The sequence below is a fragment of the Thunnus thynnus genome, chromosome 24 (genome assembly GCF_963924715.1).
Source record: "Thunnus thynnus chromosome 24, fThuThy2.1, whole genome shotgun sequence".
In the NCBI taxonomy this organism is placed as follows: Eukaryota; Metazoa; Chordata; class Actinopteri; order Scombriformes; family Scombridae; genus Thunnus; species Thunnus thynnus.
The window spans coordinates 15,079,501-15,104,984 of record NC_089540.1 but is presented as its reverse complement, the minus strand read 5'-3'; the positions used below and the strand labels follow the sequence as shown (position 1 = coordinate 15,104,984).

At 37.8% G+C, this 25,484-nt stretch overlaps 1 protein-coding gene and 1 long non-coding RNA gene across 2 annotated transcripts in view; both read right to left on the bottom strand.

The window, feature by feature from the left end:
* Positions 1–20,290, bottom strand: part of LOC137177296 (uncharacterized) — a 60,026-nt gene extending 39,736 nt beyond the window's left edge. The window contains exons 1-3 of the long non-coding RNA XR_010926058.1: positions 20,265–20,290; positions 19,159–19,185; positions 17,708–17,731 (exon numbers count right to left, since the gene is read on the bottom strand). This is a non-coding gene — a long non-coding RNA (uncharacterized lncRNA). The remainder of the gene's footprint in view (positions 1–17,707; positions 17,732–19,158; positions 19,186–20,264) is intronic.
* LOC137177283 (uncharacterized) overlaps positions 1–25,484 on the bottom strand; it is a 238,723-nt gene that overhangs the window by 48,908 nt on the left and 164,331 nt on the right. The gene's annotated exons all lie outside the window — the stretch shown is intronic.

The window sequence follows — 25,484 nt, the reverse complement described above, 5'->3', positions numbered from 1 at the left end:
CTTACCTTGCCATCTCCTTTCAGCAGCTTCTCCTGTATTGAAGATGAATAAGTGTGTGTTAACTCACTGGAATTCTTCATTAATCATGTTTTGTTTCATAATCAGGTTTTATAAGTTACATTTTCTTTTATGAATGTCAAACTTGTGCAACATGGGTATTAATAATACATTTGTAACATTCATAACTGCTCTTTTATCTGGTGGTTTTGTTTAGTTGAGAAAGTTGTAGAGATGAAATACCTGAATTAATTACAGATGTTGAAGGTGGCCTTTACAAACACAGCTTCTCATTAACAAATAGAACAATATTAATAGTATTAACAGAGTGGACAATATGTGTAGAGTCATGAGAGATGGGTTTTCCTAATACTCTGACAATGTTGTCAGAGGTGAGGAAGAATCAGCCAAAGAAAATGTAATGAGTCATACGTTTTAGTTTAGTGACAACACACAGTCTCTGCAGTACAGCTGAAGACTCGCCTGGTCTTGACCTTTTAAATATCGAACCTTCAAGGCTTTTTTATGGCTTCAAAGACTTCAGACATACAGATACAGAAAGGCAGACTGTCTCTGGTGCCTTTCAGTGTGTTTATCAATGAACCTCTACTTTACATTTTCAGCTCTGATTAGGAAGTTGTCTTCTGATGTTGCCACTAAGCAGAAGAGATAAAGAAGTCCTGTAATTTTATTTATCTTAGATTTGAGGGACACATCAGCAACATCACTAAAGTAACTATCTTCCACCTCTGACACATCGTCCAAGTTCACCCATTTCTAACACAGTCAGATGCAGAAATTCTTATTCATGGTCATTCAGGTCTTGTATTCTGTACTTTTAAAAAGATCCAACAAGTCCAAAATGCAGCTTCTACAATTCTTCTGATTCACTGGTTTACAGTTTCATTCAAGTCAAACTACAAACTGCTACCTATTACCTCCTGACCTGTCAAAACTTCTCAGACCTCACATTCCCCCATGTACACTCTCATCACAGGATGCAGGTTATCTCATTATTCCAAAGATTACACCATTCAGATTTTAAGTAATAATTTTTGGGGCATTCTTTGCTTTTATTGATTAGTATCAGTGAAGAGATGACAGAAAATGAGGGACAGGGGGAGAGAGAGCCACAGCTCAAATACTCCGGCTCTCCTTCCACTCATCGCCAGATTGTTCAGTCACCTCAGTGGTAGCAACTCTCTCGGCCGCTCAGTAATATCAATACTAGAGTTATTTTCGTGTGCTCTCTTTTTGTGCTTCCACTAATCCAACTTCTCCTGTGCCCAGAAGGGTGTTCATTCAACACAGTTAAAGAAAGCTGCGCTCACTTAAAAAAGTCTAGCTAGAATTAATGTCAACTTTCACTTGAGGCTCAAGCTGTTCCATTAACGCAGCTTAGCCGTATCTAGTAAACACTAAATCTAGCCAGACTGGAATAAGCTTGCAGTGTGCACGTACTCAGAGTACATAAGCAGCCCAGAACAGTTGATTGTCAAAAAGACGATACTATGTCGCAAAAAGAAGAGAAAACTAGAGCGGTATTCTTCTCAGCAGCAGAACAAACCTGCTGATGAAACTATATGAAGAATACAAAGGGGTTTTCACCAAAAAGGGCAAAACTGCTACAGTTAACAAGGTGAAGGAGGTGGCTTGATACAAAACTGATGACAGATTAAATATCTAACTGTAGATGGGTAGTGATGGCCTAAAGGTTAGAAGAGCGACATTATGACTAGAAGGTTGATGGTTCAATCCCTTCATCTGGCTTGATGAGTCTGCGAGGGGAAAGTGAAGAGCAGCGCTTGTCCCTGTTCATGGTTTTATCTTTATTTGTTAATAAATGAACATTCAGATCAGTGACTGTGGTTATATTATCACTAGGCTAGATAATATCAGATGTATAATTAAAATTATGATGTAGGCAACTTAAGAGAACCAACTTTCCAACATTATCATACTCTGACACATTTTCTCTTTCACATAATGTCCATTTACAAGCATCAATAAAAGTCAAAAATTAAGTTTCAGTTGGAAATGAAGAAACTGGAGAAAGATATAAATACAGTGGAAACTGCTTAGAGTGATCACGTCTGTCCGGGTCAAATATCACTATAAGCAGATTATCACTATAACCTTTTCTTTTTCTTTATTTCTCATGCAGAATACCAACTAATTGATTTCATGTATTTATTAGCCTACATGAATATAAGTTACTGAATTTTATTGATAGTTTCAAAATACAGTACAGCTGTTTCAAACACAGTGTGCGCACATTGTTGAAGCAGCAGGTTCTGACTTTTGCCAGTGACAAGTTCCTTCTTTTCCCCGGCGGCAGAACAGGTGAAGATAACGGTGAATTTTACTTAAATTTCTCCTCCGTTTTATTGTCATCAGCTTCGAGGAGACATTTGTCATTTAGAGAAAATGATTTTCTGTCTCCGTCATGATTTCAGTGTTTATGCAACAGCAGCCGCTTATCACGAGAGTTAAGTACAAAAAATAGATTAATGTAGTTTAAAATGTTTTTCCCTATGTTGTCATGTATGAAGAGACCCAAAATGAACTCTGTAGGCGGACTACTTGATTTCTATAGGCGACTGATTTAAACAGCATACATTTTGTATAGGAATGATTCTGTCTCAGAGCTTTTTGATCCATATAAACAGTTGATCACTGTAACTGTGATCACTATAAGCAGTTTCCACTGTATTCATTTAAACACAGCAGAAGGTCATGGTTTGAACTTTATTTAATTTTCTTTTTGTCTTCACAGCTTGAACAAAATGAGTGAATGAATAAATAAATAACTTCAAAATAACGCCGGCACACTTTCAATTCTTAAATTATGAATACTAAGCTTTTAAATAAAAGAGTCCAGTCCAACACAGAAGTGACCACAAATAAAATGAGGATTTACTGAAGTATTTTTGTAAAAGTTCCTCACAGTTCTTCTATTTTATGTTTCCAAACACAGACAAGTGATGCGAGTTGGAAAAGACACTTGATGGAACTGTCTTTTAAGAGTCTGTTTCCGTCCGTCAGACATTCTTTGACACACAGCTAAATTAAGCTTCACCATTAACCTGCCATGGAGCAGCTAGTTCTGCTGACTAAGTTACCATGGTTACTGGGCTGGGACTCATATAAGCCGCAGTGATGGAGCAGAGCCCTCACTTAGCCAGCTTGATGACACCCCTCAGGTCTCCACTGTCAACCCGTCTACCTGGTCATCTGTTGTTCTACAGCCACCCCATGCCAAGCGCACCCAGCCACCTGCCTCTCACTGCCACACAACCCCTCTCCAGTCTGCCTGCCCCTCCCTTCTACCCTCCATAACCAAAGGCCGCTTAACCATCTTTTCTCATCCATCCCTCTGTTTTCTGTGTTTTTCTTTCTTTTTTTGTGATTTGACATGAAAAAATAAACTTATTATTGTCATATTTCCATTAAATATATTGAGAGTTTCCAGGTCCTGGGTGGATGTTTTATGGACCTCATAAATTGTTGAGATCAGTATTAAATGATAAAAGAATTGTCACAACCACAATACATCTGTCAGACAGTCAAACTTCTAGTTTACTGCAGTTATAACAGTTCAAGAAAAAAGAGTTGTTCTTACCCAGATCCCTCCTTTCTAGGAACGCTGTGAAATGAATAAAGAATTGTCACAACCATGATGCATCTATCACACAGTGAATCCATATTAGAAGTTTTTTAACTGCTGCTATTCAAACAAATATTGGTCAGATATGTCTTTGTCAGTATTTAGTTGCAAATAAATCTATTTGTCAGAATACATGTTTTAATTTCATCTGTTAAAACAAACAGCAGTATGATTGATGACTGTAAAACTTCATTTGTCTGTTAGGAAACCATCACATTACTAAATCAACAACTAACAATGTGTCCAATTTGAGACTTTTTACTTAATTGATTTTGAAAATTTAGCAATTCAAAAAATAAAGTACATTGAATGCATTTGAAACACTGTTTTTTGCTTGTAAAAGTTTAGATATTAATTACTTTTAAGTGCTGGATGCATGAAAACAGAACATTATTTAAAATATTGTCATGTTAAATACTCTAAAATTATTAAAGACAAATAGGTGACCAATGTGAAAATGTTCTATCTTACCTTGCCATATCCTTTCAGCAGCTTCTCCTGTATTAAAGAGGAATAAGTGTGTGTTAACTCACTGGAATTCTTCATTAATCATGTTTTGTTTCATAATCAGGTTTTATAAGTTACATTTTCTTTTGTGAATGTCAAACTTGTGCAACATGGGCATTAATAATACATTTGTAACATTCATAACTGCTCTTTTATCTGGTGGTTTTGTTTAGTTGAGAAAGTTGTAGAGATGAAATACCTGAATTAATTACAGATGTTGAAGGTGGCCTTTACAAACACAGGTTCTCATTCACAAATATAATAATATTAATAGTATTAACAGAGTGGACAATATGTGTAGAGTCATGAGAGATGGGTTTTCCTAATACTCTGACAATGTTGTCAGAGGTGAGGAAGAATCAGCCAAAGAAAATGTAATGAGTCATACGTTTTAGTTTAGTGACAACACACAGTCTCTGCAGTACAGCTGAAGACTCGCCTGGTCTTGACCTTTTAAATATCGAACCTTCAAGACTTTTTTATGGCTTCAAAGAATTCAGACATACAGATACAGAAAGGCAGACTGTCTCTGGTGCCTTTCAGTGTGTTTATCAATGAACCTCTACTTTACATTTTCAGCTCTGATTAGGAAGTTGTCTTCTGATGTTGCCACTAAGCAGAAGAGATAAAGAAGTCCTGTAATTTCATTTACATTTAGAGAGAGATGGAGAACAACAATCAATAAAGGTCCCTAATCAAACATGAATCAGAGACGTTGTGGTTCATGATCGACGCTTCACCTCTTAAATCCAGTTTTTGCCACTCCTATAACTGAATAGTATCATGTATGTTTAACATAATGTATGTTGTTATTATTTTCTCTTTCTGTAATTGTCTTCTTTCTTTTTTGTGATTTGACACTAAAAAATAAATTAATTATTGTCATATTTCCATTAAATAGATTGAGAGTTTCCAGGTCCTGGGTGGATGTTTTATGGACCTCAGAAATTGTTGAGATCAGTATTAAATGATAAAAGAATTGTCACAAACACAATACATCTGTCAGACAGTCAAACTTCTAGTTTACTGCAGTTATAACAGTTCAAGAAAAAAAAAGTTGTTCTTACCTTTATCCAACCTTTCTGGGAACGCTGTGAAATCAATAAAGAATTGTCACAACCATGATGCATCTATCACACAGTGAATCCATATTAGAAGTTTTTTAACTGCTGCTATTCAAACAAATGTTGGTCAGATATGTCTTTGTCAGTATTTAGCTGCAAACAAATCTATTTGTCAGAATACATGTTTTAATTTTATCTGTTAAAACTAACAGCAGTATGATTGATGACTGCAAAACTTCATCTGTCTGTTAGGAAAACATCACATTACTAAATCAACAACAACTAACAATGTGTCGGATTTGAGACTTTTTTTCAATTGATGTGGAAAACTTTTATGCATCCCTTAGTGATCTATGAAATTGAAAAAGCACAAAAACCACACACATGCGTGTGTATTACAATAAGAAAATCTAAAAGTTTTAATCCAGTTTTTTGTTGTTGTTTTGTTGTTTGTCCCTCTTGTTTTGTTCTGTGTCGTGTGTCTTCATGTTAATCACTCATTTTGCACTATCAATTTTTTTAAAAAGCACAAAAAAACAGCTACTTTTCTGGAAAAAAATGTTATATTTGTCAAATTTTATTTATTTATTGGTATTATTAGTTACATGATCTATCTTGTTATATTGTTACTGACTTATAATTTGACTGTGGAACTGCTATGTATGTGTAAAAAATGTGTCTGTCATTCCCCTGCTCTGCTTTATAAATAGAAAATAATAATCTGTCACAGTGCAAGAAGAGATAAAGAAGTCCTGTAATTTCATTTATCTTAGATTTGAGGGACACATCAGCAACATCACTTAAGTAGTTTTCTTCCACCTCTGACACATTGTCCAAGTTCACCCATTTCTAACACAGTCAGATGCAGAAATTCTCATTCATGGTCATTCAGGTCTTGTATTCTGTACTATTAAAAAGATCCAACAAGTCCAAAATGCAGCTGCTACAATTCTTCTGGTAACCAAAGAATTTAAACACGTAACACCGAGTTCTTTCACTGGTTTATGATTTCATTTGGGTCAAACAACCCAGTCTCACATCAAAATGTATAATACCTACATTGGTCCACTGTGCTAAACTTATTAGTTTCACAATAACGGCCCTAAAATTGTGAGATGCGTACGTTTTTTTTTTTGGCTTATTCTTTTCATTGATTGATTTCATGTTCTTTCTGGTCAGAACAGCAACGCTGCCTCTGGGGCTCTATATGTACAGATATCACCACATTTACATAAATATAAATGTATTAAAACAAACAGATCAGTCTATATTACATTTCATTTTATTTTATTAAGCGTCTTCCTGTCCTCAGAAGTTTGTACTCCTGAGTCGAACTTGCCCAGTGCTCAACACACTGGAGCCAGAACAGGGAGGACAATGAGACTCTTTGTGTCCCCACTTTCAGGTGTTATGGTAATAAAGTGGTGACGTCTAAAGCCAGGTATTACAGTCACAGCGATAATGTCTACTCTACAATGTTGGACCTTTAAATCCAATCCTAATCAGAACACAGAGGACTTTGAGTAGCCTATGATGGTTGCCAGTTCAGACTAGTTTAAATAATTTGACCACCAAATACAACATTGGGCCCTATTTTTCGTGATAGTGAAATGACCAGTGCAAGCAGCACACAGATAGTTTGGTATTTTCCTGACCTTGATATTTGCTTTGCCCGTTTGTGTGGTGTTGTGCACAGCGCTGCATGCAGGGTGAACTGCCGGGACGAGACGCGCAAATAGGCAACAGAACCACGATGTTTCTGGAGCAAAGTCGCTCCGCTGCCACTTGATGATTTTATCAACAAGAACAAACTAAATACTTGCTGTAAATGTGCTGCAATAACTGAATAATGCTTAAAATAAAAAATATGTTATTTCAATTAAACATTCTCCAGCCAAAACAGGCAGCCTGATATGTTGATAAATCCTATGAGATGCTGTACCAGAGCGCAGTGCCATTACGATGTGATTTCTGCCCAGTGCTCTGAATGTCAAAGTGAAGAAATTCAATGAAGCGCGGGTAAACGGCGGGAGTAACTATGACTCTCTTAAGGTAGCCAAATGCCTCGTCATCTAATTAGTGACGCGCATGAATGGATGAACGAGATTCCCACTGTCCCTACCTACTATCTAGCGAAACCACAGCCAAGGGAACGGGCTTGGCAGAATCAGCGGGGAAAGAAGACCCTGTTGAGCTTGACTCACCAGGTAAGTGAAAAAACTGTTACTGTTTGATGATGTTATTTCAATAGAAACGTAGATTTTAGAGCGCAGAAATGAACTGAATATGAAATCCAGAATTTGAAGCTTTGTGATTGGCTGACCGGAGTATCAGCCGCCTGGAAGTATTTCCTCAAGGTTAAGAAAACCTTAACATGTTGAATGTTAAGGTTTTCTTTCAATGATATTTTTAATCAACACAAAAAACACAAAAGTGTCCTTGATAACTTAACAATATGATAGGTTTATCTTAAGGCCATCCATTTGAATTATTTCTCCTTCGATTCAGAGAAATAACGTTTTTCTGTCAGGTTTTAATAGCAGAAGGCTAATGAAGAGCATTATGTTGTGGGCGGATGTGGTGCGTTCGACTCCTGCCGTCTGCCGTCAGTGAGCTTCACTCCATTTCAATTCCCGCCGCAACCCAAATCGAAACGCCACCATCTGTGTTAAGATGAGGTGTTTTATAGCCTGTGATTGTAAAATGGGAAGTTGCTCATTTAATTTTATATTTTCAAGAATGTGTGGCTGACAATATTTAATATGAAATCATCTTTTTTTTTTTTTTTTAAAAAATACAGTCTTCTTCAATGCATATTGTGTGTGTGTGTGTGTGTGTGTGTGTGTGTGTGTGTACCACATTGAAGACGGGGTTATCACATCCCTCATTTAATTCCTGCACTTGTCACTTTCAAATGTTTCATTAAACTGGACTTTACATTCTGCGTTGCATTCAACCACCACTGTTACATAACTTAATTATTTATGACGTCATGTTTCATTTTTGTTCTTGTCACTTTCATATATTTAATACACTTCATTTCTTTGTCCATGTAGCGCAGTCCATATTTCCTTTGTACTCAATATTTAATTTCAAGTTTTATATCCCATTTCAAAACTATTACTATTCCATTCTGAAAATAGATTCTAAAGCTTTAATTTAATTTTAATATTACTTTGTTTATTTCATTATTACTATTTCTACCTTAGTTTTGTATATTTTCATTCTTCTGTGTTGCATATTTTTGGGAGCAAACATTAAGACTGATTCTTTGTATGGTTGTATTGGCTAATAAAACAGATTGAATGGGCTGCTGTATTTCATGCTGACATTAAATCCCGAATCCAAGAATCATAAAGATACAAAAAATCTCCAGGGTTGTGTGAATAGTAACCTATGCATGAATGAGAACGGTTTGGTCTTTTCAGCCCTAACCCAAGCACTTCAGGCCTTCCTCCAAGCCTGCACTAATGTACTAGATTGTCAGCAGTATCGTGACCTCTGAAGGTGACTCATTTTGGTCACTATTTCCACTAAAAAAGAAAAAAAACAATCAAACACAAAGCTTTATTTTACATACTGGGCCTTCAACGTGATCTCTGAAACTAGGCCTGGGATGACTTGTGTCCATGAAATGAGAAAATTAAAACTTTGTCGTAGAGCGAAACCAAAGACATCGTTGGAAAGGTCTCAACCTGGAGAGTAACATATGTCAATAAGAAGACTGTACATGGATCCTGCTTTGAAATACTGACCTTTGAACCTTGACCTTGGTGCATGTTTGAAGGCTTATAATTCAGCAACAAAAGGGGCTTCAGGCATGGGACCACCTGTTATAGAGAGCTCTTGACCTCAGCTATCATGTGAGTACAGTCAACAACTGGGGAAACTGTCAGATATCAGTAAAATATGGTTTGAATTAAGTTTCACCCATTTAACAATTAGATATTTAATATCTGATTACACAAATGTGTTTACCATCCTCTTAAATTCCTCAGTGTGCTCTCAATTCAGTATTTACAACTTCAAATTCTAGGAAAACACTAAGATTTTTTTTAAAAACTACAATTCCCTCAAGCTGCACCATGCTGCTTGATACAAATCAGCACCAGAGTTGTAGTTCATCCGTTGTGCAAAGTAGGGTTGTAAAATAGGGTCGTGAAAAGATATTTCTACTGAATATATTAAATATCTATTATAGCCAGACTAGTAATTACACTGCACCTAGATGATCTATGTTAAGAAAAAGTAAAGATTTTGTTTTATTTCAGATATTTTAGCCAAAAAGGAGTCAAACACACTAAGTGTGTGTGTGTATGTGTGTGTGTGTGTGTGTGAATGGGGTGGGGAACTCAATGAACCAACTGCACATAAAAATCGTAATCAGTTTGTAACAAATTCAGTAATTAAAAGTAAATAGCATATAATTGAAAATAAAAGTTTTGTAGCGTAACACAAAATTGACTATGTTTGTCTCCATGGTAACGGTCGATGAGGCTCATGGGTAGTGAAGCCGCTTCCGCAATTGAAAACTGACTAAAAAACCTTTATTTCTCAGAGTCGAACGAGAAATAATTAAAACTGATGGCCTTAACATGAACCTATCATATTGCTGAGTTATCAAGGAAACGTTTGTGGTTTTTTTTGTTGACAAATGTTAAAAATATCATTAAAAGAAAACCTTGACATGTTGACAGTAAGGAAAATACTTCCGGGCAGCTGGTACTCTAGTCAGCCAATCACAAAGCTTTAAATTCTGGTTTTCAAATTGAATTCATTTCTCCATCTGAACTCTACGCTTTTTAAATTGAAATAACATCAAACACTTAAATAACATAACACAAATAACATAACAGGTCAGATAACTACACAACACAAAGACAATGATTCAAACAACATGTTTGGACCCTGCTGCCACTGAAACCAACATACGTGGTTTCAGTGGCAGCAGGGTCCATAGCAACCACCATAGCAACGATAGAAAATGTTTTCTGGCGAGACCTGAAACAACTTTCGTGATAACTAACAAACTAAACATCATATACATTCACTGAACAAAGATTATGAAAATAAAATGCATATTTCTTGCTAGAAATGTCATCAAAATGCATTTTAATGCTGAAACTATCCTAAAATCTTGCATTTTCCACTGAGAATAAAAGAACTGTCAGCCATTTTGTTTCTTTTGCAGACAGAAACTCGACAGTCACGTGACGTGGACGCAGTCCAATAGAAAAGAATAGGACAAAAAAGAAAAACGTATAAACTGCTACCTACACAGGACGCAGGTTATCTCATTATTCCAAAGATGAAACCATTCACATTTTAAGTGATAACTTATTGGGCGTTCTATGCTTTTATTGATTATTGATAAGTATCAGTGAAGAGATGACAGAAAATGAGGGACGGGGGGAGAGAGAGATGGAGAACAACAATCAATAAAGGTCCCTAATCAAACATGAATCAGGGACGTTGTGGTTCATGGTCGACGCTTCACCTCTTAAATCCAATTTTTGCCACTCCTATAACTGAATAGTATCATGAATGTTTAATATAATGTATGTTGTTATTATTTTCTCTTTCTGTAATTGTCTTCTTTCATTTTTTGTGATTTGACACTAAAAAATAAACTGATTATTGTCATATTTCCATTAAATAGATTGAGAGTTTCCAGGTCCTGGGTGGATGTTTTATGGACCTCAGAAATTGTTGAGATCAGTATTAAATGATAAAAGAATTGTCACAACCACAATACATCTGTCAGACAGTCAGACTTCTAGTTTACTGCAGTTATAACGGTTCAAGAAAAAAAAGAAAAGTTGTTCTTACCCTTTTTCTTCCATTCTAGATACTCTGTGAAATGAATAAAGAATTGTCACAACCATGAGAAGTTTATTAACTGCTATTTCAGAAAATGTTGGTCAGATATGTCTTTGTCAGTATTTCGTGGCAAATAAATCTATTTGTCAGAATACAAGTTTGAATTTTATCTGTTAAAACTAACAGCAGTATGATTGATGACTGTAAAACTTCATTTGTCTGTTAGAAAAACATCACATTACTAAATCAACAACAACTAACAATGTGTCCAATTTGAGACTTTTTTAATTAATTGATTTTGAAAATTCAGCAATTAAAAAAAGTACATTGAATGCATTTGAAACACTGTTTTTTGTAAAAGTTTAGATATTAATTACTTGTAAAGTGCTGGATGCATGAAAACAGAACATTATTTAAAATATTGTCATGTTAAATACTCTAAAATTATTAAAGACAAATAGGTGACCAATGTGAAAATGTTCTATCTTACCTTGCCATATCCTTTCAGCAGCTTCTCCTGTATTGAAGATGAATAAGTGTGTGTTAACTCACTGGAATTCTTCATTAATCATGTTTTGTTTCATAATTAGGTTTTATAAGTTACATTTTCTTTTGTGCATGTCAAACTTGTGCAACATGGGTATTAATAATACATTTGTAACATTCATAACTGCTCTTTTATCTGGTGGTTTTGTTTAGTTGAGAAAGTTGTAGAGATTAAATACCTGAATTAATTACAGATGTTGAAGGTGGCCTTTACAAACACAGCTTCTCATTAACAAATAGAACAATATTAATAGTATTAACAGAGTGGACAATATGTGTAGAGTCATGAGAGATGGGTTTTCCTAAAACTTTGACAATGTTCTCAGAGGTGAGGAAGAATCAGCCAAAGAAAATGTAATGAGTCATACGTTTTAGTTTAGTGACAACACACAGTCTCTGCAGTACAGCTGAAGACTCGCCTGGTGTTGACCTTTTAAATATCGAACCTTCAAGGCTTTTTTTATGGCTTCAAAGACTTCAGACATACAGATACAGAAAGGCAGACTGTCTCTGGTGCCTTTCAGCGTGTTTATCAATGAACCTCTACTTTACATTTTCAGCTCTGATTAGGAAGTTGTCTTCTGATGTTGCCACTAAGCAGAAGAGATAGAGAAGTCCTGTAATTTCATTTACATTCAGAGAGAGATGGAGAACAACAATCAATAAAGGTCCCTAATCAAACATGAATCAGAGACGTTGTGGTTCATGGTCGACGCTTCAGCTCTTAAATCCAATTTTTGCCACTCCTATAACTGAATAGTATCATGTATGTTTAATATAATGTATGTTGTTATTATTTTCTCTTTCTGTAATTGTCTTCTTTCTTTTTTGTGATTTGACACTAAAAAATAAACTAATTATTGTCATATTTCCATTAAATAGATTGAGAGTTTCCAGGTCCTGGGTGGATGTTTTATGGACCTCAGAAATTGTTGAGATCAGTATTAAATGATGAAAGAATTGTCACAACCACAATACATCTGTCAGACAGTCAAACTTCTAGTTTACTGCAGTTATAACAGTTCAAGAAAAAAAAAGAGTTGTTCTTACTCTCATCCAACCTTTCTAGATACGTGTGAAATAAATAAATAATTGTCACAACCATGATGCATCTATCACACAGTGAATCCATATTAGAAGTTTTTTAACTGCTGCTATTCAAACAAATGTTGGTCAGATATGTCTTTGTCAGTATTTAGTTGCAAATAAATCTATTTGTCAGAATACATGTTTTAATTTCATTTCACTAACCAAGACCACTCCTTCTAGAATATGGATTTCATGGTTTATTGGGAGTGTGATGGAAGAGCAGGGTGAAAAGGAGGAAGGATAGTTAGAGGGATGGTTGGAGAGGGAAGGATGGATGGGGGAAGGGAGAGGGTCGGGGGTGTGAGGATGCGGGGGTGAGGGTCGAGGTCGTGAGATGCGGGATGAGGGGGTAGGGGTCGAAGGGATGAGGGTCGAGGGATGGGGAGAAAGAAGAGCAGGCGGGAATGAGGGGAAAGAGGGAGTGGATAGGAGAGTGATAGATGAAAGGAGGAGAGGCGTCGACGTCGGTGAGGTAAGTGGGAACAGGGGGTTGAGACTCAGGGTGGGGGTGCTGTCTCGATGATCTGGCATCTGTACGAGGCCCCCAAAGAGACTTCAACCAGAGAGGCGAGAATGGGATTTCTTAATGTTATCCAGGTCGTGATGGATGCAGGTATGAGAGTGGGACGAGGCTGGGCATGGTGCTCCGGAAATCAATTTAACGAAGAAATTGATTCTACTGAGGTAGGTCTGTACGGTGGAAGACTTGATCTTGAGTTGAGTGTGGGAGAATGTAATGAAGCAGGAGAGGGTAAGAATGTCCGGTGAAGGGAATGGGAGTCTGTGGGAGACGTGAAAGGTTTTAAAGGAATTCCAGCCGGTGAGGTATGAAGATAGTGTTCGAGGGGCGACGCTGTTGATGATGTTGTCCCGTGAAGCGGTGACCAGTTGTTCCAGTTGCGGGTTCAGTTGTAGATTGTGGCTGAAAACGGTGGGACTGGAGTTGGAAGAGGGTTGGAGGCTGGAGCTAGTTGTCTGAATTTCTGAAACATGAAACGAGAGAGTGAATCAGCGATTGCGTTTTTGTGGCCTGGAATGTGGAGTGCTCGGATGATGAACTGGTGCTGGGCTGCGACTAATGTGAGCTTGCGCACGAACTGCATGATGTCCAGATTGTGTGACCGGCCTTTGTTGAGGATGTCGACGACGGATGGCGATGGTCTTTTTGGACCATTCATGCCCCCAACGAATGGCAGCAATGACAATCGGGTACATTTCCGAAATGGTGGAAGAAGGGGCCAGAGAAGAGAAGTCGGGTGGCCATTCGGCGGAGAACCATCTGCTGCCGTAGTAACCACCGAAGCCAACTGAAGGGGCGGCGTCGGTGTATAGCTGGATGTCATTGGCGTCTGTAACGTGGATGTCGTAAAAGAAGGAGATGCCGTTCCAGGAAGAGAGGAACTGGTGCCACATTTTTAGTTCCATCTTGCACGCGCTGTCTAGCGTGACGTGGTCGTGGATGGATGGGATGGTGGTGGCTATGGAGAGAAGGTGTGACAAGAAAGATCGGCCCTGAGGGATGATGCGGGTGGCGTAGTTGAAATGGCCCAGCAGAGAGAGTAATTGACGTTTGGTGCATGTGTTGGCCATGAGAAAGTTTTGAATGAGTAGAGAAATGCGGTGGAGTTTCTCAGTAGGCAGAGATGCTTGGAGTGTAATGGAGTTGAGGGTGATGCCAAGAAATTCCAAGGATGTGCTTGGGCCTTCTGTTTTCTCTGGAGACAGGGGAACGCCGAGATCAGTGAATGCGGAAATCATTGTGGTGAGACCGTATGACAGGGGCGAAGACGGTGGCGTGACCGTGAGGAAGTCGTCAAGTAGGTGGATGACGTACGAGAGTTTATAATTGTTGGAAAGAATCCAGCAGAGGGCTTCGGACAATGAGTCGAAAATTTCTGGGCTGCTCTTGCAGCCGAAGGTTAGACGCACGGCAAAATAGTATGCGCCCTTCCAGGAGACCCCGAAGAGGTGCCAGTAGTCGGGGTGGATGGGGAGGACTTTGAAAGCACTTGTGATGTCCGCCTTGGACAACCATGCTCCCTGGCCCGCGAGGTGGATGAGGGAAATGGCGTGGTCTATGGTGGCGTATTGCATGGAAAAGTCCAGGCTGGGAATCAGGCTGTTAATGCTTGGAACAGTGGAACCGTGGGGGGACAAGAGGTCGATGATGAGCCTCTTTTTCCCAGAGTACTTCCTGGTTGCCACTCCGATTGGGCTGACTTTGAAAGACGGGAAAGGGGGGCTGGAGAAAGGGCCAATCATGAAGGCGTCATCAACTTCTTTTTGCAGTAGTCTGTCAACTGTGGTGGGTTCAGACAGGGCTGATTGCAAGTTCTTGCATATGTGAGTGGACTCAGGCGTGGCCTGCAGACCCGGATGGAAACCTTAGGTGAAGCCCTGAATGAGGAAGTTGACAAACTGGGTGTCTGGATGGTTTTGTAGGGCGGTGGCTAGGGCGTTGATGTTAACAGGGGTATTAAGATGCTTACACAGCTGTTGCTTTGTCGGGTTGTGTGGGCATGCGGCTCTGGCGTGGGCTCCCCCGCAGAATGAACAAGCGTGGAGGAATTTGCAGCTGGAGGAGCTGCAACCGAGGTCGTTGAAGTTATTGCAGATCATCCGTCCTCCCTGGTAGAGGACAGGTCTCCCTCTCCTGTCCGTGCCTTTGGGGAGGGGGCCGAGGATGGACGGGTGATCTAAGGCAGGTTTGGGGGTGATGGATGGTGGGGGAGCCGCCAATGGCAAGTGGTATGGCATGGCTGGGCTTCGCTTGTCTGTAACCGAGGCGCGGGGCAGGGGGGCAGAGAGGGTGCATGCTGCGGCGGGATGGGAAGGGGCGCCGCATATTTCGCAGTGCAGAGAAGCGCGAGCTGCGAAAACTCGGCAGTAGAGCTCGTGGTCCAGTGTTCCCCAGTATGTGCCCTGGTTGAACTGTTGGAGGTGACCGGCGGCTTGGGAGGCGAAGAGGATATGGTAGGAATAGAATCCATTGCCGCCGAAACGCAAGGCCAGGTCGAGAATTAATGACAAGTAATCATCGAGCTCGGACTTGCGGTCGGGGAAGGCTGAACAAATTATGTCTCTATACAATGAGAACGCAAAAGCGAACTCGGCGACTGTGAGGTCCTTGGAGCGAGCAGGAAGTGGCTGTTGAAGTTCCAAGGGGCCAAATGAGGTGAGCAGTTCCCTGGGGATGTGAGGATTAATTGATGTAGGGTGAATGAGTTGAGCGAGATCAATGTAATTACCGGTTAGGATCTGCTGCCTGAGGGTGGGAGACACAGGGGAGGGCCGGGCGGATGCTAGGGGGCGCACTGGTGGCTGGGCGGTGGCCAGGGTGTAGCTGCTGGATGGAGGTGCGGGAGCCAGGAAAAGGCCGAGGCTGGCCGTGTGTAAGGCTGTTGGATAAGGAGGTGAAGGTGCTGTAGTACGGGTAATGCTAGAGTGCGGGTTGTGGGGAAGGGGGGGGGTTGGGGAGGAGACAGGGAGGGTGAAAAGAAGAAAGAGGGGGAAAAGGTTGGGTGTAACTCGTGGAGCTGCTGGGGCCCGCCGCTGTTTGTGCTGTCTGAGCGGCTGCCGTGGTTGGTGCGGGTGGAGGAGCAGCTGAGATGGCCGGGAGGGAAGGGGCAGCAGAGATAGGAGCCAGAGAGGAGGAAGGGATGCTGGGGTGATGGGATGTATATGCGTGGGATGTAAGTGCGGCCGAAGAGAAAGTAGGAGGAAATGGCTGTGGAGCAGAGAGAGCCTGCATAGGGTTAGAAGCAGACTGTACTGGAGAGGCTGAGGTTGCTGAGGAGGAAGGTGTGCGTGTGGCGGAGCGACGTGCCGTGACGTCACGGACGTCGTCGCACGCGCGACGCCGGGAACCCGGAAGATCGTGGGAAGATGGACGGGAGAGAGTGCTGTCCTGCAGGGAGTTTGTGTATAATTGAAACAGTCTTGCCTTGTTGTCGGTGCGGTGGAAGGGAATGTTATTTTGGCTGAGGAAATGCTTTAAGCGAGCGACGGTCCACTCGGACATGTTTGGGGCCAAGGAGCAGTCGGTCCGCCGGTGGCGAGGAGAGCGCTGCGCACGGTGGCTGCTCCTCTTGGGCGGGCTCCGGGACCTCGAGCGAGGCTGGAGTGAGCGTCGGGAATAAGTAGCTTCCTTTGGACGCCGAGTACGGGACCTTCCCCTGGAGCCGCTGGGGAGCGAGGGCTCGACGATGCTGTCGTCGACGGAGGATGAGGGCCGAGAGGCCGGGATGAGGGAAACCGAGGAGCGCAGGCGAGGCTGCCGGAAAGATCGGACGCCGGGTGACTCCGGGACGTCGAACAAGTCCTCGTCCGAAGTGTTTAAGAGCAGTTCGAGGTCCATGATGTGAGTAAGAAAGTTTTTTTTTTTTTAGTTTAGATGCTGGTGTGTCACAGGGTGCTTGCAAGCTGAGACAAAGGGGAGAGGAGCGGATATGGTGTGTCTAAATACCCTGTGGTGCGGAAATGGGTTGCGTACAAGGCGTGGTCTTTGGTTCCCGAACTTGGGGACTGAGCTGGGACTCATATAAGCCGCAGTGATGGAGCAGAGCCCTCACTTAGCCAGCTTGATGACACCCCTCAGGTCTCCACTGTCAACCTGTCTACCTGGTCATCTGTTGTTCTACAGCCACCCCACGCCAAGTGCACCCAGCCACCTGCCTCTCACTGCCACACAACCCCTCTCCAGTCTGCCTGCCCCTCCCTTCTACCCTCCATAACCAAAGGCCGCTTAACCATCTTTTCTCATCCATCCCTCTGTTTTCTGTGTTTATCTTTCTTTTTTTGTGATTTGACACTAAAAAATAAACTTATTATTGTCATATTTCCATTAAATATATTGAGAGTTTCCAGGTCCTGGGTGGATGTTTTATGGACCTCAGAAATTGTTGAGATCAGTATTAAATGATAAAAGAATTGTCACAACCACAATACATCTGTCAGACAGTCAAACTTCTAGTTTACTGCAGTAATAACGGTTCAAGAAAAAAAGAGTTGTTCTTACCCAGATCCCTCCTTTTTAGGAACTCTGTGAAATGAATAAAGAATTGTCACAACCATGATGCATCTATCACACAGTGAATCCATATTAGAAGTTTTTAACTGCTGCTATTCAAACAAATGTTGGTCAGATATGTCTTTGTCAGTATTTAGTTGCAAATAAATCTATTTGTCAGAATACATGTTTTAATTTTATCTGTTAAAACTAACAGCAGTATGATTGATGACTGTAAAACTTCATTTGTCTGTTAGGAAAACATCACATTACTAAATCAACAACAACTAACAATGTGTCCAATTTGAGACTTTTTTATGTAATTGACTTTTAAAATTCAGCGATTTAAGTACATTGAATGCATTTGAAACACTGGTTTTTGCTTGTAAAAGTTTAGATGTTAATTACTTTTAAGTGCTAGATGCATGAAAACAGAACATTATTTAAAATACTGTCATGTTAAATACTCTAAAATTATTAAAGACAAATACGTGACCAATGTGAAAATGTTCTATCTTACCTTGCCAGTCACTTTCAGCAGCTTCTCCTGTATTGAAGATGAATAAGTGTGTGTTAATTCACTGGAATTCTTCATTAATTATGTTTTGTTTCATAATTAGGTTTTATAAGTTACATTTTCTTTTGTGAATGTCAAACTTGTGCAACATCGGTATTAATAATACATTTGTAACATTCGTAACTGCTCTTTTATCTGGTGGTTTTGTTTAGTTGAGAAGTTTAAAATTAAAAAATAAACTAATTATTGTTATATTTGCAATAAATATATTGAGAGTTTCCAGGTCCTGGGTGGATGTTTTATGGACCTCAGAAATGGTTGAGATCAGTATTAAATGATAAAAGAATTGTCACAACCACAATACATCTGTCAGACAGTCAAACTTCTAGTTTACTGCAGTTATAACGGTTCAAGAAAAAAGTTGTTCTTACCCTTTTTCTTCCATTCTTGATACTCTGTGAAATGAATAAAGAATTGTCACAACCATGATGCATCTATCACACAGTGAATCCATATTAGAAGTTTTTTAACTGCTGCTATTCAAACAAATGTTGGTCAGATATGTCTTTGTCAGTATTTAGTTGCAAATAAATCTATTTGTCAGAATACATGTTTTAATTTTATCTGTTAAAACTAACAGCAGTATGATTGATGACTGTAAAACTTAATTTGTCTGTTAGGAAAACATCACATTACTAAATCAACAACAACTAACAATGTGTCCAATTTGAGAGTTTTTTATTTACTTGACTTTTAAAATTCAGCAATTTAAGTACATTGAATACATTTGAAACACTGCTTTTTGCTTGTAAAAGTTTAGATATTAATTACTTTTAAGTGCTGGATGCATGAAGACAGAACATTATTTAAAATATTGTCATGTTAAATATTCTAAAATGATTAAAGACAAATACGTGACCAATGTGAAAATGTTCTATCTTACCTTGCCATATCCTTTCAGCAGCTTCTCCTGTATTGAAGATGAATAAGTGTGTGTTAACTCACTGGAATTTTTCATTAATAACGTTTTGTTTCATAATTAGGTTTTATAAGTTACATTTTCTTTTGTGAATGTAAAACTTGTGCAACATGGGTATTAATAATACATTTGTAACATTCATAACTGCTCTTTTATCTGGTGGTTTTGTTTAGTTGAGAAAGTTGTAGAGATTAAATACTTGAATTAATTACAGATGTTGAAGGTGGCCTTTACAAACACAGCTTCTCATTAACAAATAGAACAATATTAATAGTATTAACAGAGTGGACAATATGTGTAGAGTCATGAGAGATGGGTTTTCCTAATACTCTGACAATGTTGTCAGAGGTGAGGAAGAATCAGCCAAGGAAAATGTAATGAGTCATACGTTTTAGTTTAGTGACAACACACAGTCTCTGCAGTACAGCTGAAGACTCGCCTGGTCTTGACCTTTTAAATATCGAACCTTCAAGACTTTTTTATGGCTTCAAAGACTTCAGACATACAAATACAGAAAGGAAGACTGTCTCTGGTGCCTTTCAGCGTGTTTATCAATGAACCTCTACTTTACATTTTCAGCTCTGATTAGGAAGTTGTCTTCTGATGTTGCCACTAAGCAGAAGAGATAAAGAAGTCCTGTAATTTCATTTACATTTAGAGAGAGATGGAGAACAACAATCAATAAAGATCCCTAATCAAACATGAACCAGGGACGTTGTGGTTCATGGTCGACGCTTCAGCTCTTAAATCCAATTTTTGCCACTCCTATAACTGAATAGTATCATGAATGTTTAATATAATGTATGTTGTTATTATTTTCTCTTTCTGTAATCGTCTTCTTTCTTTTTTTGTGATTTGACAATAAAAAATAAACTAATTATTGTCATATTTCCATTAAATAGATTGAGAGTTTCCAGGTCCTGGGTGGATGTTTTATGGACCTCAGAAATTGTTGAGATCAGTATTAAATGATAAAAGAATTGTCACAACCACAATACATCTGTCAGACAGTCAAACTTCTAGTTTACTGCAGTTATAACGGTTCAGGAAAAAAGATAAGTTGTTCTTACCCATATTCCACCTTCTGTGAATCACTGTGAAATGAACAAAGAATTGTCACATCCATGATGCATCTATCACACAGTGAATCCATATTAGAAGTTTTTTAACTGCTGCTATTCAAACAAATGTTGGTCAGATATGTCTTTGTCAGTATTTAGTTGCAAATAAATCTATTTGTCAGAATACATGTTTTAATTTTATCTGTTAAAACTAACAGCAGTATGATTGATGACTGTAAAACTTCATTTGTCTGTTAGGAAAACATCACATTACTAAATCAACAACAACTAACAATGTGTCGGATTTGAGACTTTTTTAATTAATTGATTTTGAAAATTCAGCAACTTAAAAAAATAAAAAAATACATTGAATACATTTGGAACACTGGTTTTCACTTGTAAAAGTTTAAATATGAATTACTTTTAAGTGCTGGATGCATGAAAACAGAACATTATTTAAAATATTGTCATGTTAAATACTCTAAAATTATTAAAGACAAATACGTGACCAATGTGAAAATGTTCTATCTTACCTTGCCATGACCTTTCAGCAGCTTCTCCTGTATTGAAGATGAATAAGTGTGTGTTAACTCACTGGAATTCTTCATTAATCATGTTTTGTTTCATAATCAGGTTTTATAAGTTACATTTTCTTTTGTGAATGTCAAACTTGTGCAACATGGGTATTAATGATACATTTGTAACATTCATAACTGCTCTTTTATCTGGTGGTTTTGTTTAGTTGAGAAAGTTGTAGAGATTAAATACCTGAATTAATTACAGATGATGAAGGTGGCCTTTACAAACACAGCTTCTCATTCACAAATAGAACAATATTAATAGTATTAACAGAGTGGACAATATGTGTAGAGTCATGAGAGATGGGTTTTCCTAATACTCTGACAATGTTGTCAGAGGTGAGGAAGAATCAGCCAAAGAAAATGTAATGAGTCATACGTTTTAGTTTAGTGACAACACACAGTCTCTGCAGTACAGCTGAAGACTCGCCTGGTCTTGACCTTTTAAATATTGAACCTTCAAGGCTTTTTTATGGCTTCAAAGACTTCAGACATACAGATACAGAAAGGCAGACTGTCTCTGGTGCCTTTCAGTGTGTTTATCAATGAACCTCTACTTTACATTTTCAGCTCTGATTAGGAAGTTGTCTTCTGATGTTGCCACTAAGCACAAGAGATAAAGAAGTCCTGTAATTTCATTTACATTTAGAGAGAGATGGAGAACAATAAATCAATAAAGGTCCCTAATCAAACATGAATCAGGGACGTTGTGGTTCATGGTCGACGCTTCACCTCTTAAATCTAATTTTTGCCACTCCTATAACTGAATAGTATCATGAATGTTTAATATAATGTATGTTGTTATTATTTTCTCTTTCTGTAATTGTCTTCTTTCTTTTTTTGTGATTTGACACTAAAAAATAAACTAATTATTGTCATATTTCCATTAAATAGATTGAGAGTTTCCAGGTCCTGGGTGGATGTTTTATGGACCTCAGAAATTGTTGAGATCAGTATTAAATGATAAAAGAATTGTCACAACCACAATACATCTGTCAGACAGTCAAACTTCTAGTTTACTGCAGTTATAACGGTTCAAGAAAAAAAATATTTGTTCTTACCCTTATCCAACCATTCAAGATAATCTGTGAAATGAATAAAGAATTGTCACAACCACAATACATCTGTCAGACAGTCAAACTTCTAGTTTACTGCAGTCATAACGGTTCAAGAAAAAAAAGTTGTTCTTACCCTTTTTCCTCCATTCAAGATACTCTGTGAAATGAATAAAGAATTGTCACAACCATGATGCATCTATCACACAGTGAATCCATATTAGAAGTTTTTTAACTGCTGCTATTCAAACAAATGTTGGTCAGATATGTCTTTGTCAGTATTTAGTTGCAAATAAATCTATTTGTCAGAATACATGTTTTAATTTTATCTGTTAAAACTAACAGCAGTATGATTGATGACTGTAAAACTTCATTTGTCTGTTAGGAAAACATCACATTACTATATCAACAACAACTAACAATGTGTCCAATTTGAGACTTTTTTATTTCATTGATTTTTAAAATTCAGCAACTTAAAAAAAAAGTACACTGAATGCATTTGAAACACTGCTTTTTGCTTGTAAACGTTTAGATATTAATTACTTTTAAGTGCTGGATGCATGAAAACAGAACATTATTTAAAATATTGTCATGTTAAATACTCTAAAATGATTAAAGACAAATAGGTGACCAATGTGAAAATGTTCTATCTTACCTTGCCATTTCCTTTCAGCAGCTTCTCCTGTATTGAAGATGAATAAGTGTGTGTTAACTCACTGGAATTCTTCATTAATCATGTTTTGTTTCATAATCAGGTTTTATACGTTACATTTTCTTTTGTGAATGTCAAACTTGTGCAACATGGGTATTAATAATACATTTGTAACATTCATAACTGCTCTTTTATCTGGTGGTTTTGTTTAGTTGAGAAAGTTGTAGAGATTAAATACCTGAATTAATTACAGTTGTTGAAGGTGGCCTTTACAAACACAGCTTCTCATTAACAAATAGAACAATATTAATAGTATTAACAGAGTGGACAATATGTGCAGAGTCATGAGAGATGGGTTTTCCTAATACTCTGACAATGTTGTCAGAGGTGAGGAAGAATCAGCCAAAGAAAATGTAATGAGTCATACGTTTTAGTTTAGTGACAACACACAGTCTCTGCAGTACAGCTGAAGACTCGCCTGGTCTTGACCTTTTAAATATCAAACCTTCAAGACTTTTTTATGGCTTCAAAGACTTCAGACATACAGATACAGAAAGGCAGACTGTCTCTGGTGCCTTTCAGTGTGTTTATCAATGAACCTCTACTTTACATTTTCAGCTCTGATTAGGAAGTTGTCTTCTGATGTTGCCACTAAGCACAAGAGATAAAGAAGTCCTGTAATTTCATTTACATTTAGAGAGAGATGGAGAACAACAATCAATAAAGGTCCCTAATCCAACATGAATCAGGGACGTTGTGGTTCATGGTCGACGCTTCACCTCTTAAATCCAATTTTTGCCACTCCTATAACTGAATAGTATCATGTATGTTTAATATAATGTATGTTGTTATTATTTTCTCTTTCTGTAATTGTCTTCTTTCTTTTTTTGTGATTTGACACTAAAAAAATCAACTAATTATTGTCATATTTCCATTAAATAGATTGAGAGTTTCCAGGTCCTGGGTGGATGTTTTATGGACCTCAGAAATTGTTGAGATCAGTATTAAATGATAAAAGAATTGTCACAACCACAATACATCTGTCAGACAGTCAAACTTCTAGTTTACTGCAGTTATAACGGTTCAAGAAAAAAGATTAGTTGTTCTTACCCTTATCCAACCATTCTTGATACTCTGTGAAATAAATAAAGAATTGTCACAACCATGATGCATCTATCACACAGTGAATCCATATTAGAAGTTTTTTAACTGCTGCTATTCAAACAAATGTTGGTCAGATATGTCTTTGTCAATATTTAGTTGCAAATAAATCTATTTGTCAGAATACATGTTTTAATTTTATCTGTTAAAACTAACAGCAGTATGATTGATGACTGTAAAACTTCATTTGTCTGTTAGGAAAACATCACATTACTAAATCAACAACAACTAACAATGTGTCCAATTTCAGACTTTTTTAATTAATTGATTTTTAAAACTCAGCAATTAGAAAAAAAGTACATTGAATGCATTTGAAACACCGGTTTTTGTTAAAGTTTAGATATTAATTAATTTTAAGTGCTGGATGCATGAAAACAGAACATTATTTAAAATATTGTCATGTTAAATACTCTAAAATGATTAAAGACAAATAGGTGACCAATGTGAAAATGTTCTATCTTACCTTGCCTTCTCCTTTCAGCATCTTCTCCTGTATTGAAGATGAATAAGTGTGTGTTAACTTACTGGAATTCTTCATTAATCATGTTTTGTTTCATAATTAGGTTTTATACGTTACATTTTCTTTTGTGAATGTCAAACTTGTGCAACATAAATTTTAATAATACATTTGTAACATTCATAACTGCTCTTTTATCTGGTGGTTTTGTTTAGTTGAGAAAGTTGTAGAGATTAAATACCTGAATTAATTACAGATGTTGAAGGTGGCCTTTACAAACACAGCTTCTCATTAACAAATAGAACAATATTAATAGTATTAACAGAGTGGACAATATGTGTAGCGTCATGAGAGATGGGTTTTCCTAATACTCTGACAATGTTGTCAGAGGTGAGGAAGAATCAGCCAAAGAAAATGTAATGAGTCATATGTTTTAGTTTAGTGACAACACACAGTCTCTGCAGTACAGCTGAAGACTTGCCTGGTCTTGACCTTTTAAATATTGAACCTTCAAGGCTTTTTTATGGCTTCAAAGACTTCAGACATACAGATACAGAAAGGCAGACTGTCTCTGGTGCCTTTCAGTGTGTTTATCAATGAACCTCTACTTTACATTTTCAGCTCTGATTAGGAAGTTGTCTTCTGATGTTGCCACTAAGCAGAAGAGATAAAGAAGTCCTGTAATTTCATTTACATTTAGAGAGAGATGGAGAACAACAATCAATAAAGGTCCCTAATCAAACATGAATCACGGACGTTGTGGTTCATGGTCGATTCTTCACCTCTTAAATCCAATTGTTGCCACTCCTATAACTGAATAGTATCATGTATTTTTAATATAATGTATGTTGTTATTATTTTCTCTTTCTGTAATTGTCTTCTTTCTTTTTTTGTGATTTGACACTAAAAAATAAACTAATTATTGTCATATTTCCATTAAATAGATTGAGAGTTTCCAGGTCCTGGGTGGATGTTTTATGGACCTCAGAAATTGTTGAGATCAGTATTAAATGATAAAAGAATTGTCACAACCACAATACATCTGTCAGACAGTCAAACTTCTAGTTTACTGCAGTTATAACAGTTCAAGAAAAAAAAAGTTGTTCTTACCCTCATCCAACCTTTCTAGGAGCTCTGTGAAACAAGTAAAGAATTGTCACAACCATGATGCATCTATCACACAGTGAATCCATATTAGAAGTTTTTTAACTGCTGCTATTCAAACAAATGTTGGTCAGATATGTCTTTGTCAGTATTTAGTTGCAAATAAATCTATTTGTCAGAATACATGTTTTAATTTTATCTGTCAAAACTAACAGCAGTATG